Source organism: Pteropus alecto, unplaced genomic scaffold (assembly GCF_000325575.1).
Source record: "Pteropus alecto unplaced genomic scaffold, ASM32557v1 scaffold45, whole genome shotgun sequence".
Lineage (NCBI taxonomy): Eukaryota > Metazoa > Chordata > Mammalia > Chiroptera > Pteropodidae > Pteropus > Pteropus alecto.
This window is the reverse complement of record NW_006442491.1, coordinates 21,834,975-21,848,549: the sequence shown is the minus strand read 5'-3', so window position 1 is coordinate 21,848,549 and position 13,575 is coordinate 21,834,975. Positions and strand designations below refer to the sequence as shown.

Here is a 13,575-nt window from a genome sequence, read left to right as displayed (position 1 = left end):
CTACAGAACCAAATTCAAGCTATGCAGTGTGGCATCAGTGAGTCAGCCATTATGACCAAATCAAACTCAATGGGAGCTTAAAAGGAAGGAAGCAGGGAAGCTCAGCAGAGGGGCAGCGGCACACAGTAGATATGAGCCAGAACTCTGGAGTGAGACTGCCCGAGTTCGAATCTCAGCTCCATCATTTTCCAAATAGCCTTATACAAGTCATTTCCTTTCTGAGCCTCAGGCTCCTCATCTGTGAAACAGGGAAAGTACCAATACCTACTTCATACCTTCATATAGGCATTGTGAAGATAAAAATGACTAAGCACAGAGTCTAGCACACAATAAACTCTCAAGGTTATCACTGCTCTTAGAGCCCTCACATCCAGACTCCTCACAGTTGCAATCTCCAGACCTTTGCTCAAACAAGCTGCTTCCTCTGGTCCTTCAGGATTGGGCTCAAACGTCAGCACCTCCCTGAAAGGCTCACTGGGTCACGGGCCACTTCAATATTCTCCCACTGCCCTCTGGGCCACGACGTTCAGCACTCTATGCTGAAATTGCCTGTTTCTGAGTCCATCTCTCCCTAGGCACTGTACTCCTTCTAGGCACCCCATCAACCAACAAGCAGTGCCCATGGCAGTCAGATGCTTGTTAGTGATAACCTCAGCTTCCTCACTGGCAAAATGGAAATAAAAACAGGAAAGAGACCAATACCCACCCCTGGAGAGATGTAGGGATTCCAGGAGACAATCATGTAGAAGCTCTTTCGTAGGAACTGTTATAACTCCTTGGAGACAGGGGGCAGAAGGCAAAGCACAGGGAATTAGGCACCTGAAGACAGGCCATAATTTTACCCTTAGGGCCGAAGAAGAGCTATATTCGTTTTTTTCCAGTCACTTTTTCAGTCACAGGGAGGCTCTAGTTTATAAATATCGGTAGCTCTGGAGTGGGTTTGTGTGGGTTCCTTTTAGGGAAGGTGTCTTTTTTTAAACATACCTGACTAAGCTGTTCTTACAGGATTCTTTAATTGAGGTATCACTATATTACAAAAGAAAACAATCTGGAGATGTAGTCATTACTCCATGGGGCCTCCAAAGACATTTTCCTGAATTACCTTTACTTATCTTTAAAACTCTTTCACTGCATATGGGATTTTAAAGATAAATTATTTAATAGTCAATACATTAATTACCTTATTCTCTTTTTTGCTTTTATTTATTTATTTTTTTATGGTGACATTGGTTAATGAAATCCATTAAATTTCAGCTGTAACTTTATTCTTAAATATTAACTTTTATCCTGGCCTTTATTATTAATACCAGGAAATGGCTAACATTTACTGAGTCTTCACCACACACTAAATCCTTGACTAATATCTCACTCCTAACAATGCGGAGAAGTTGGCAATATTATCCCACTTTACAGAAGAGGGAAAGGAGGCTTAGAGCAAGTAATTTGCCCATAGTCACCAGCTAGGTGGAGGAGCTGAGATTTGAGAAATAGGACCTCCTCTAAAATCCACTACACTTACACTGCTTTAAAAAATAACACCTTTGGGATATCTAAACACTAATGATATGGAAAGAGTACTGTTAAGCTGTTAAGTGTGAAAATGTGGGGAAAAAATGTAAGTTTTTCTCTCTTACAAACGCTGCTAATATAGTTACGGATGAAATACAAACTAACAAGATCCATGAAGAGATTTTACAAACACTTTGTAAGAGGAATAAAACAAAAATAATGGTAACATATCTCAACTCTTCACAATTCACCACATTATGTTAACCTTATGAGTTAGGTTTTCTTATTCTCATTGTATAGACTAAGAAATGTAGGAAAAGGCTAACATTTACTGATACTTCCAATGATCTATGGGAGGCAGATACGATGACACTTGAGTGTGTGCACAGGTTCAAACAGGCTAAGTAACTTGCCACACTGAACGTCTACCTCCAATGTCTACACCACAGTAAGAGGCCTAAGAGGTTTAAGCCACATGCCCAAGCTACATGTAACTCCAAGAGAGTGGCAGATGTTGGAATTCAAACTCAGGCATTCTGCCTCCAATCCTGGTTCTAACCACCACATACCATGCAGCCTGGACACAAAAGGTAGCCTCTTTAACTATCTGGCTTTTCTGAATTGCAGATGTATAATTCTCATAGAGATCACAGCATGACCGATTTCCTATTCATCAGAGCATATTGGAGAGCATTCACTACTCCATGGGACAAAGGAACAGTCAAGCAGCCCAAACCATCCATGCCCAGGAGTCTCAAGAAAGGGAGAAAGGCAAGGCAGCTGGAGCTGGGAAAGGGGCTTCTACAATTAAAAGATGTCTGCATGGTGAGGAATGAAATCTGGGGTGAGGGGAAAAAGCCATCCCTTCTCTCAGCAGTTCCTCAGTCCCGGGTTTCAGGCTGCCACCTGTTTGATATTTTGATTAAAGTGACTTTTTCAAACTTGGGGGTGGGGATCATTAAGGCAGCTGTAGAAAGGAAGATGTGAGAGCACCAGGACTGCAGCCGAAGAAACCTAGACTCATCTATTAGCCAGATGACCTTGAACAAGTTACTTAATCTTAGTTCCCTCAGCCATTAGAGAAGGATAATAGATAAATTGTAAAGATTCAATAAAATCCAATAGAGTACTCCAAAAACTGCTGGCTATAGTTATTATTATTGTAAAATGCCCACATTTCTAGGCCAGGTTTCCACAACGTATAAATTCTGAAACCTGTGCACCTGTGGAAGCAAGAGAAGGCATATCAATCCACCTAGCCATGTGCCTTTTCCACGTGGAAAAGACCTCTTGAAAATCAGGTCTCTACTAGGACAGAGAGAACCCAAATAGTCATCTAAGATGCCTTTTAAATCCCAGGATTATGTTTCTGACATGGGATAAGTTCTCATCAAATAAAACCATCATTTTAAATGCTTCCACAGGCCCCTACTCTCCCTCCTTTCCCAAAGTCCACTGATTCAGGCACCACATTCCTTGCACACAACTACACTATTTATGCTTGGTGACTCATACCAGGCTCCTAAAGTTTTATAAGATTTCTGCAAGCTCATTGCTTCCAATATTGGGCCAAAGAAGGCAAAGCACAGCTGGATACCTAGCCCAAGATCTAGCAAAGTTATCACAGCATCATTACAAATCAGAGTGTCAATTTTCCACAGGTTACCCCAAGGTTAGTCAATAATCTGAAAGGCACAGTTGCTGAGAGTGATGAGCAAGGACAGCATTCTCCCTTTTATCTCTAAGTTTACAATCTAACCAAGGAGGTTCTAAGTACTCATTTTGGTTTAAAAAATGTTTATCAAGAAAAATGTAAACTCCCCCCTCAACACATCTTAGAAAGATGGGGGGCGGGGGTTGGAAGTTATATATACCTTTAAGCCCCAATTTCTGGGCAGCATCAGCAACTGCCTTTCAGTATAATTAGATGTGCTCAAATGACTTACTTTTACTCACTGATGAGATTACTCAAAATTTAGATTTCTTATCATTGTCCTTAGCAATGACATACTTGTGGCTGAGTATGTTCCTAGGAGGAAAAGCACTTGGAAGTAATTTTTAAATGTTTTCACTTAGGATATACTTTCGAATTTCTGATAGAAAATTTAAGCACCTTTAAAATCCAAGAAGTACCAGGTAGTTGACTCCCCATAGATATGGAAGACCTTAGGAGAAGAGGGCTAAAAGCATTACATATCACTTTCCCCAACTCCAGCCAAAGGCAAATTACCTGCTTCTTCTTGAATTTCATTCTACCCATCCTGCTAATTCAAAGCAAAAAAGAAAACTTGGGTGAGGAGGAAGAGAAAACATTTTTTAAATACACATCAGATAAAAAAAAATTACAAATAAACATGTATGTAGATTCAGATTCCCTCTTAGTGGTTCAAGGAAGGAGCTAACGTTGTTTGGAGAATTCAAGAAAGACTTCCTTGAGAAATTTAGATAGTTTTGAATGAAATAAAGCATGTAACTGGCAGAGGACATGGAGGCAGAAGAATGCTGAAGTTGGGTGTAAAGACAAGCTGGCTGCCTCGGCTAGAAAAAGACAGTGGCAGAAGTGACTCGGACAAGAGAATGATTGGCAGCCTGCCCAACAGAGCACGTGAAGGAAATCAGATCTGCTACAAGCTCCCAGACACTGGGTTTCTAAGCAAGGTACTGACAAAGACCCAGAGCAGCGCAGACCTTGGAGATAATCAGCCCCATACTTTATAAACGGGGAGAATGAGGCCCAGTAGCATTAAATGACTTGTCTGAGGTCTCACAGTGAGTGGAAGAGCTGGGACTAGAGCCAAATGCAGACCAAATCCGTTATTGAAGAGAATCTGACATTCATGTGAGGGATGGGGGAGGGAGGAGGGCAAGGACACAAAATAGTCTAGTCATTCAGGTTTGTCCTGATTAGGGCCCAGAATAGGATCATGCTGGAAAAGGGCCATGACAGGTAACAGCCAGGGAAATAGGTACAGACGACCTAAGACATTTAGCAAGGAAAAACCCACCAAGACTTAGAAATAGATTAGAGATGTGGGTACAAGGGAAAGAATCATCATAAGGCACAATCTTCATCATCTACCAACTAGCATTCACCTTCACGAAGCTCCCATACAGAGATAAGCCAGCAGCTTCCGTTCAAGGTCCAGGCACCTGCCTTTCCTTGGCCCATTTCCAGGACCTAGAAAACCAAGGACTCCTTGGAAATTCCAACACCTGTGACGCTGCTGACTTGGGGTATGTCATACTCTCTACCCAGGGTAGGATGGCAGGTGAGGAAGCAGCAAGACAAGCTAGCTGATTATTATCAGCTATGAAGTATTTACCAGAATGATTCTATGTCAAGAATTATGTTCATCTTTAAGCAAGAAATATTTAGGCATTTAAATTTGAAAAAAAATACACAGAAATCAAACTCCTGGAGAAGTTTTAGCCATAGTTTTAAAAGCTAAATGCTAGAATAACTGTAATCGAGTACAACTAATAGTCCTCAGAAGGCAGCCATGCCTTGTACAAACTTTAAGGAATGTGTCTAGATAGAAAGAAAATGGAAAATAATACCCCAGCATAAAGCTAACCACCACTTTCCTATTTTCAAAGAGAAAGCTTTGGTTTTGTGCATAGAACCTCACTATTCAAAGTGTGTTTCAATAATATTAGCATCACTTGAAAGTTAGAAATGCAGATGCTCGGGCCCCACCCTACACTTACTGGATCGGAATCAGCATTTGAGCAAGACTTCCCCCAAAATGATTTATATGCACATTTAAGTTTGAGAAGCAGTGGTGTAGAATACTTTAAGGGTGCACTGTACATAGCAGTACATAGATAAAGTAGCAAACAGGCAAATAAAGAGGCAAAGTACCTGTTCACTTCCTGTATACCACATTTTATTAGGTCCTTCTTAGACAGATTTCCAATGTTTTTTAATGAATTTGATACTTACTAATGACCAAATGATCAAAACGTGGGATCTATTTCACTTCCTGAAATAACACAACTTAGCTCTAAGGCTTTCTTTAATACGAAATATAAAACACCTTAGTTGTTCTGAAAATACAATAATGGTTAATTTTATCCAAGTGCCAACACTGGGTTCAAAACAATTCTCCACAAGCCCCATTAATTCCTACACGTTCCTGGGAATATCATTAAATCCCCCAGCATCTCTTAGAAGCAGGTGCTTGGCAAACATCCAATCTCCAAATGACACTGAGAAGGACGTGGTCCTAAAAATGCAGTATTTTCCTGCCTTGTCCTGCCAATGTAGCTTCTCAGGCCCAAACTCTCTCCCCTATTGAGGCCTCATACAGCTGCACACTCGAGTATTTCCCAAAAGGGAGAAAGGTCAGAGGTGTCACTATCCCGTAAGCACTTGGGATTCCAGCTGTGGAGAAATTAATCTGGTTAGGGGTTCAGGCTGATCAGCCCTGAGTAAGATCTGGAAAGGCAGAGGGAAATACAAAAGAACTTACTGAGAGGCTCTTACGAGAGAAGAGGGCCCAGATATTTGTGGATTTTAAGGTGGGGGTTGGGAGCAAGGCTTGACAGATACATGTGAGGGGATGATAGATAAGTATCCTTCTCCCACCTGCATCCCATGGACAAGAACAAAAAGAATGACTAAGAGATTTCTCCAAATGACCTCTTTACCTGAGAAAAGAAAGCCAGTGTAGGGAGGAATCTTATGAGCTAAAAGACTAGAAGAATCTTGAGGGAAATAAAAGGAGAAAACAGTACCCATCTAAGCAGAATGTTATAGGAAGCCAACCACCAAGAGGATTAAGAGTCCTGTGAATAACCAAAGAATGAGAGGGGATTCCTTCCCAGTTTAAATCCAGCGCTTGAGGCATCGGGCAGTCCTGGACTTGAGGCCATCTCCAGCGCCAGGGGAAGGAAAGAGGGAAATATCTATCACCACCAAGAAGTAGAGAAGTGTCCAAAGAGAGTTCGAAACCAGAAAAATGCCTGGGGATAGGGCAAGCCAAGAGAGAATTCCAGTTAGCAGAAAAATATAAGATAAAGTAGATACAGGAAAGAAAACATGCAGGCACCCCTTTAGGAGGGGAATTCAGGTGTGACTGACTGGAGGAAAGTGTGCTCAGAAAAAAAGGCCAAAGAAGCAGAGAAAGTGCTGTGCTAAAAATACCTATTCATCAAAGGAAGAGGAGGAAATGGGTGCACTGACCAAACAGAGAGAGCATCTAAAGGGAAATGGGGTTCCAAAAAGGGAAGAAAACTGAGGAAAGAAAATGTCTTGGATGGCAGAAAAATTCAAGAACCATGCACCATCCTCTGGGAATGAGAGGACTCAGAAAAAAGGTGTGTCCTCCCAGATTTAAGAAGCATCAGGAAAAGTGGTTGCACCCTGAGAACTGTGTAACCAAAAGGAGTGCATTCTGTACGTTTAGGAGTACAAATACACTCTCGGACATGAAAATGAGTTTCCTCCAGGAAATAAGGTAGTTCGATTTGGGGAATTCATGAAAAAGGTGACTGGAAAAAGCAGTGTATTCCCTTGTGTCAAGGCAAATATGTACCTTTAAACTTCAGGATTTGGATCTCATTTTCAGTTGTCTCTGGATATGAGGTGCACTCCAGATTTGAAGGGTTGGGGGAAAGGAAGTGGCCTGTAAATTTAAGAAATTCTGGAAAGCATGTTGCCAGACTTGGGGCCTGGAAAAGGGGTTCTTCCTTGGATTTGTAGACATGTAAGTACCCCAAAACTTTGGTTACTGCATCCCAGATGTGAGAGGCTCGTTAATGGGGTGGACACCCAAATTTGAAAGGGAGTGCTTGCTCAGACTGAAGGCTGGAAAAAGGAAGTGTCCTCCCAGTTTGGGGGGGCCTAAGAACGGGGTACATCTGCCTGGGGGGACTTTGGAAACTGAGATAAAATCCCAGAGCTGGAACTTAAGAAACGGGGTCCGCCAGCCATATTTTCAAAACTAGAAAAAGGGGACACTCCCACAGTCGGGGTCTTAAGAAAGGGGTGTGCTCCCCAGAATAGGGTAAAAGAGTCAATTTAAAAAAAACGCGTTCCCAAACCACAAGCGAACAGAAAGGGCTGGTGGTAGAGTTCTCAGGGGCCACACAGATAAGGATCTGGCCCTAGCGCTTACCCCCACCCCCAACAGGCCAGCTCCGCGCCCCGGGCCCGCACCCCCGGCCCAGCCCCCTCGGGCGGAGTTGATTGGCCGATTCTCTTGTAGTCTCTCTGAATAACCTTGTTTTTGAGCCCCACAATTCTCAAGTCTACTCTTGTAGTTCAGAGCTTGTTCTTGTGGTCTGGGAGCGTATATCAAACATCCTGCTTGGAGATCATCACATGGCATATTCCAGCTCAACTTTCCATTCTCTAGCTGAACTCCCAGATGAGCGCCTGTTACAATGCTGTAGGCCATCTAGACAGCTGCTGGCCACTTCGGCTTCGCCTCGCCGCGCCTCACCGCGAGCTCACCTCACAGCCCCGCTCCGGCTGCGCCGCTCCAGGACCAACCGACAGAAGGACTCTGCGTGCTGTGCACCACGTGACCCTCGGGACGCGCCCAGCGTATCCCCCGCCCCCCACACACACGCACCCTCGCCACCACCGAGTGACGCAGGCCCCAGCTGCCCCGCCCTCGGCCCCGCCCTACCCGATCACCGAGGCGACGGCTCAGGAGAGCTACGCCCACTGCCCTGACGCGCGGGAACCCGCGGGCGCCCTGATCCCGAGCTCCAAGTACCACTCACCCGCAACCGCTGAGATCACACGAAGCTCAGGACTAAACACTACCCATCCCCTGTTAATTTTGCCTCCCAAATGCATCTCGAACCTCCCACTTCTCTCCATCCCACTGCCAACACCCGGGTCTAAGCCACCATCACTTCTCTCCTAAATGATGGTGGTCTCTATCAGCCCATTACTCTTCCATCTTCCAATACATTCTTAACACACAGATAGTGGGAGCTTTTCAAAACGCAAATAAAATCACAGGCATCCCCAGCTCAAAGCCTGTTTCCCACTGTTCTTCCGATTAAGATCTAAATCTTTGCTGTAAGCTTAACTACCAGGCTCTTGAAAGTCTGGACCTAAACTACCTCTCACATTCTAACACATCCAGCTTCCCCATTTCTCAGCCTCTTTCAAGTACTCAAACAAGCCAGAGGTTCCTTTCCCCTCAGGGCCTTTGTACTTACCCCTCCTCCACTTTGCCTCATTAACTCCTAGGATTCCAATTGCCCATGTGATTTCCCAGGGGCCATGATGGGAGTTGCAGCCACCTCAGAAGGTTCTAAGATGTTTTCCCAATGAGACTTGGAAAGTCCCGAGGAGAAATGCTAAACGTAGGTAATTTATGAGGATAATAACAACTTTATTTTACATTGGAAAGGTGACACAGCAGCCAGATTACACTCCTTAAAACATAAATGTAATCATGTCACTTCCCAGCTTAAAATAACCAGTCTATCTGTATTCTCCACTCGTGCTCATCCTCTAGCTACACTGACTTTCTGTCAGTTCCTATGGTTCTTTCCAAGCTCTCTACAGCTGCTGGGCCATTAAATAGACTGTTGCAAAGGTGATACTTCATCATGCAGGTTTCTGTCTTCTCATTGAGACTTTCTTTGGCTACATCATCTAGAAGTGCTTCCCTCAATCACACACCTCTCCCATGGCAATTACTCTCTACCTTATCACTTCAGTTTTCAACAGAGCACTTAACATAGTTTATTATTTCTCTTGGTTGTATTTGTCTATTTCTGGAATTTGAGTTAGGGACTCTTTATACCTACTGAATTGTCAGAACTTGATGAAAAATATGTGCTAAGTGTGTATCTGGGGAAGTAATGAAAGGAAAGAGAATATTGGTATATTTTTCTTTGTCCTGAGACTGTAGGAGAGGTGCTCAGGGCTGGAGACTTACCTCAGCTGAAGTAAGTCAGAGGACAGTGCTTAGGAAGAGGTTCTGGGAAACCAGAGACAAAAATTTCAGCTGTGCTCACTTTGGCAGCACATATACAAAAATTGTAACACACAGAGAAGATTTGTGTGGCTCTTGCCTAAGGATGACATGCAAATTAGAGAAACGCTCCACATAAAAAACAAAATAAAACTTCAGAAACTTGAGGACCAGAACTACCTACATGAACCTAGCTAAGTGTTCAAACACAGGAAGAAAGAACCTTTGCAGGATCCTCTCAGTTTACATTTATTAACATGAAGTTGCTCAGATGTTAGTGGCTTTTGTAGCATATACAGATTTTTTTGCCCCACAACCACAGTAATGCCAAGAAACCCAGATAAATATAACATATCTCTTCATTTATTCGACCTGCATGTATATAAGACCCAGGTTGAACTGGGCAACAAAAACAGAGCAGAATGAGACTTAGGCCCTACTCTCAAAGAGCTCATAGCCTGGTAAAGAAATCATCACAATTTGTAAGTAAAAAATTGTATTACCTATTGTAAATACAAGCACTTACACTGTTGCAAGTACAAGCAAAACAAATATAAGGATATTGGGGACCCAGAGCACTGACAAGAGGGCAAGCTTGGAAAATAATCGGGCACAACAGCGACTCCAAGAAGCAAGCAAGAAGCAGCAGCTGCTGCTGCCAGCAGCAGCACACACCACAGCTGGGATTCAATCCTAACATCCCTTTGTCTTTGAGTCACTCACTCAAGAAGCAAAAATCTTGGCCAGGAGACACTGTTGATTGGTCAATCTCAGGTCACATGGATTAGTCCAGGCTTCCAGGGGAAGAAAAGAGGAACAATCTGTAGCTACAGATATTCCATCAAATGGGAAAAGAGGGAAGAACTGATGCTGGCCAGGCAAAAATAACTTGATACAGATATGAATAAAGTACCTTGGGAGTTAAGCTCTTTCTGATTAAAAAAAAAAAAAAAAAACTGCAGAAACCGGGCTTGCTAGCTTCTTCTAAACTGGACATTCACTATTAGCCACAGAAGTCCAGTTTGCAAAGTTCTGGTTTAAAGCCCAGGTCTAACCACTGCCTCCTAGCAGCATCCACTTTTCTGCCTTAATTAAGATCCTCCCCAGCATCTCACTAGTAGTGAGTCTTAATGTCTCAATTCTTTCTTACTTAGAGTCATTCTTTGTACAGGGTAGGCATTCTACTAATAGTTGTGATTGTGTGAATGAGTGAAAGAATGAACATATAGCAGCCTCGAGTACAGAGAGTAGAATCTCTCTTGCTAAGTATCCAACAATTTTAGAACTATGGTCTCATTCCATTAAAAGATAGCTCCACAATAAAACCGTGTATACACACAAGGTATACAGTAGTAGTATGAAAGGCATTCAGTACTTGCATGGAAGAGTCTTTTCCCTTCCTAAGCATCACTTTTCATCAACTCTGAAATATCTACCCTCACTCACAGAACTACCACATATAAGTTAAATAACATGAGAAAATGTATTTTAAACTGCAAAGTTCTGTGTAAATGATTTTCTGATTGCTTTCATACTAGATTTGTCATTGAGAGTGTTTCAAAATGTCCCTAGCTACAGAGAAACAGAACTAAAGACCTAACATAAGATAGGATATTCAATTAGAAAAGTGATCTTTCTCAGCTTCTACCCAGCAAACTTTATACTCTGTCCTTATGTAACCCCAAGGCTTTTATAATGAGTCAAGGGAAAGGAGAAAAACTAAAACAGAAAAGCAAGCCTCTTAGCTGTGACCCACAGACCCCACGTACTCAGAATATCACCAAGCTTGAGCATGTCAGTTTCCAAAGCAGGAACTGGAGTATCATATCTGCAGCACAGAGCTGAGTGTGAGAACTCAGGAAGCCGGAAACCACAGTCACAGCAGTATCTGAGAGGTCCAAGAACCTCTCTACAAGGCGTCAGGGGCCCAAGGGAAGCCAGTTGAGCCTTGGCCCTGGCTTGAGGTCTTCCAGTCTGGACCTGATGGAAAGTTCCTGAGGTCCCCAAACTATAGTACTCTCTAAATAAAGAGGAGGAGAATTAAGTAGGAATTCTAATATATTTCCAGCATTTTGCAAGATTATAAGGAGAGAGGGAGAAAAGGAGAGTAGAGAACATTTTTGATTCTTGTTCTAGCTGCTAAAAAGAATGATAAAGTCCACCTGGACAACTTCAAGGGCAGGGACTATGCTTTGTTTTCCTTTGTCCCTTGGGAGCCCTAGTACCTAGCACTGTTCTCTGTAATTTAAGCATACTTAATACATGTTTCTTGTGGGTTAAAACTTATTGCAGCCCAGCTATAAAGAGAAAGAGGAAGGTGTTTAGCCCCAGGGACTAAGGGAATGGAAGTTATAAAGAAGTCTCTAAATCTGCTGATACTTTACTTTGCTTCCCAAACTTCTTGTAATTTAATTTTAAATAGTTACTGCTGTCACAGAGTTCAAATGACAGAAACTATATAAAAGGTATACAATACAAAATCTCCCTCAAATTCTTGTCCCTCATTGGTCCTGTTTCCATTGGTAACTACTACCCTTATTTTCTTATGAATTCTTTCAGCATATCTTTATGCATATGTAAGCAAATTTGAATACAAGTTCAAATATATTTTGACCCTTTCACAAAAAAGGAAGCATTTATATATGTAGTTTTCCACCTTATTTTTATCACTAAACAACATGTTTTGGCCACCCTATAATATATTTTGTATAATGGTATAAAAATAACTTCCTCATCATCTTGTTTTAGTTTACTGCTGCATAGTATTTCTTGTGTGGATGTACTATAATTTGCTTAATCAGTTCCCTACTGAAGGACATTTAGGTTGTTTCAATCTTTGCAATTAAAAAAAAAAAAAGCCATGTTCCATTTACAAATAGTACAGCACACATGTGCAGACAAAACTGTAGTCTAAATTCTCAGAAAGGGGAGTTCTGAGCCACTAGGGTAGATGCACTTATAATGCTGATAGAAATTGCAAATATCCTATATAGATTTCCCAAAGATGTAACTCCACAGTTGCAAAAATGTGTCACAAGTAATCTGTTACTTGTAACAATTAAAATCCAGCCATTTATTTATAGTTTAAGAAATAGAAGTGGGCCTTTCAAGCTACGTTTCTCTTGCTCGGGCCTGCTTCCACTTCTGGAAGTGTACTTTCTATTCTAATAAAACTTTTCTTTTCTACTGTAAAAAAAAAGGGGAAAAAAAGAAAGAGAAGTGGTTTCAATATTATTCCCATTTGTTATTCTCACTAACTTGAATTCCTGATAGGAAGAAAACTGAGTAATTTTTCTGCTGAGGCATGTCTATAACCCATGTATGTCACACATGTCAATGTCATCCCCATGTGTCTTTAAAAGAGATATATTGGACATTATCTTGATGATATCGCTGTAGAGCAAAATATCCTTAAGATATGGAAAGGACAAGCCATTAAGGAAAATACATATTCAACAACATAAAAAAAATATTCTATGTGTGGATGTACATATATACATGGGTGATCTCAGGAAGACAGGGAAACGAAACGGAATGGAAGGAAGCTAAAGAGGAATAACTAAAACAAGGAGAGACCAACCATTCACTTTCTTCCCAATGTTTATAAACAATGTTGCAATAATTCCCTTATTGTTGGTCATTCACAACGTTTACAATTGTTATAAGCAATGCTTCAATAAACAGCCTTGTACAGTTAAGAAAGGAAAGAGAGAAAAAGTGGGGTTGTGTCTAGCTTAATGGAAACTGTAGCCCAAGAAACAAATCTATGATTGAGTGTATCAGTGTAATTATGTGCATTCGAGATTTTTAAAAAAGTGGGTGGTGATGGTGAAGAACATTGATAATTGATGTCCTGCAGTCCAGACCCCACTGGACTCCTCACCTACTTATTGACCCCTAGACCCAAAAACTCTCTCCCCCTTTTCTGTTGTCCCATGTTTGTGGGTTTGAGATCTCCCCTCCCTACCCAGCCCAGCCCTCAGTTCCCTTGATCCTAAAACAGTATCTGAAGTCTACTCTAGATTCCAAATCCCAGACTCTAAATAGCACCACCAAAGAAATTCACTGGATGCCAGTTATAGAGAAACAGTTGGTTACAGGTATTTTCACACTCAATTCCATT

The 13,575-nt window shown here is 41.8% G+C and overlaps 1 protein-coding gene and 1 non-coding gene across 6 annotated transcripts in view; one reads left to right on the top strand and one right to left on the bottom strand.

Moving 5' to 3' along the window:
* PHF20 (PHD finger protein 20) overlaps positions 1-8,079 on the bottom strand; it is a 105,607-nt gene extending 97,528 nt beyond the window's left edge. For 3 of the 5 annotated variants that reach the window (XM_006921766.3, XM_025039990.1, XM_025039991.1), the window contains exon 1: positions 7,967-8,079. The gene's annotated coding sequence lies outside the window, so the exon portion shown is untranslated. Of the gene's footprint in view, positions 1-7,046; positions 7,137-7,966 lie in introns of all 5 variants that reach the window. The other 2 variants (XM_025039989.1, XM_025039992.1) reach the window with 2 other exon arrangements.
* A 1,408-nt stretch (positions 8,080-9,487) lies between these two features.
* On the top strand, positions 9,488-9,593 carry LOC112471352. Its single transcript, XR_003043254.1, has one exon. It is a non-coding gene; the product is annotated as a U6 spliceosomal RNA (small nuclear RNA).
* Positions 9,594-13,575: the final 3,982 nt, after the last annotated feature.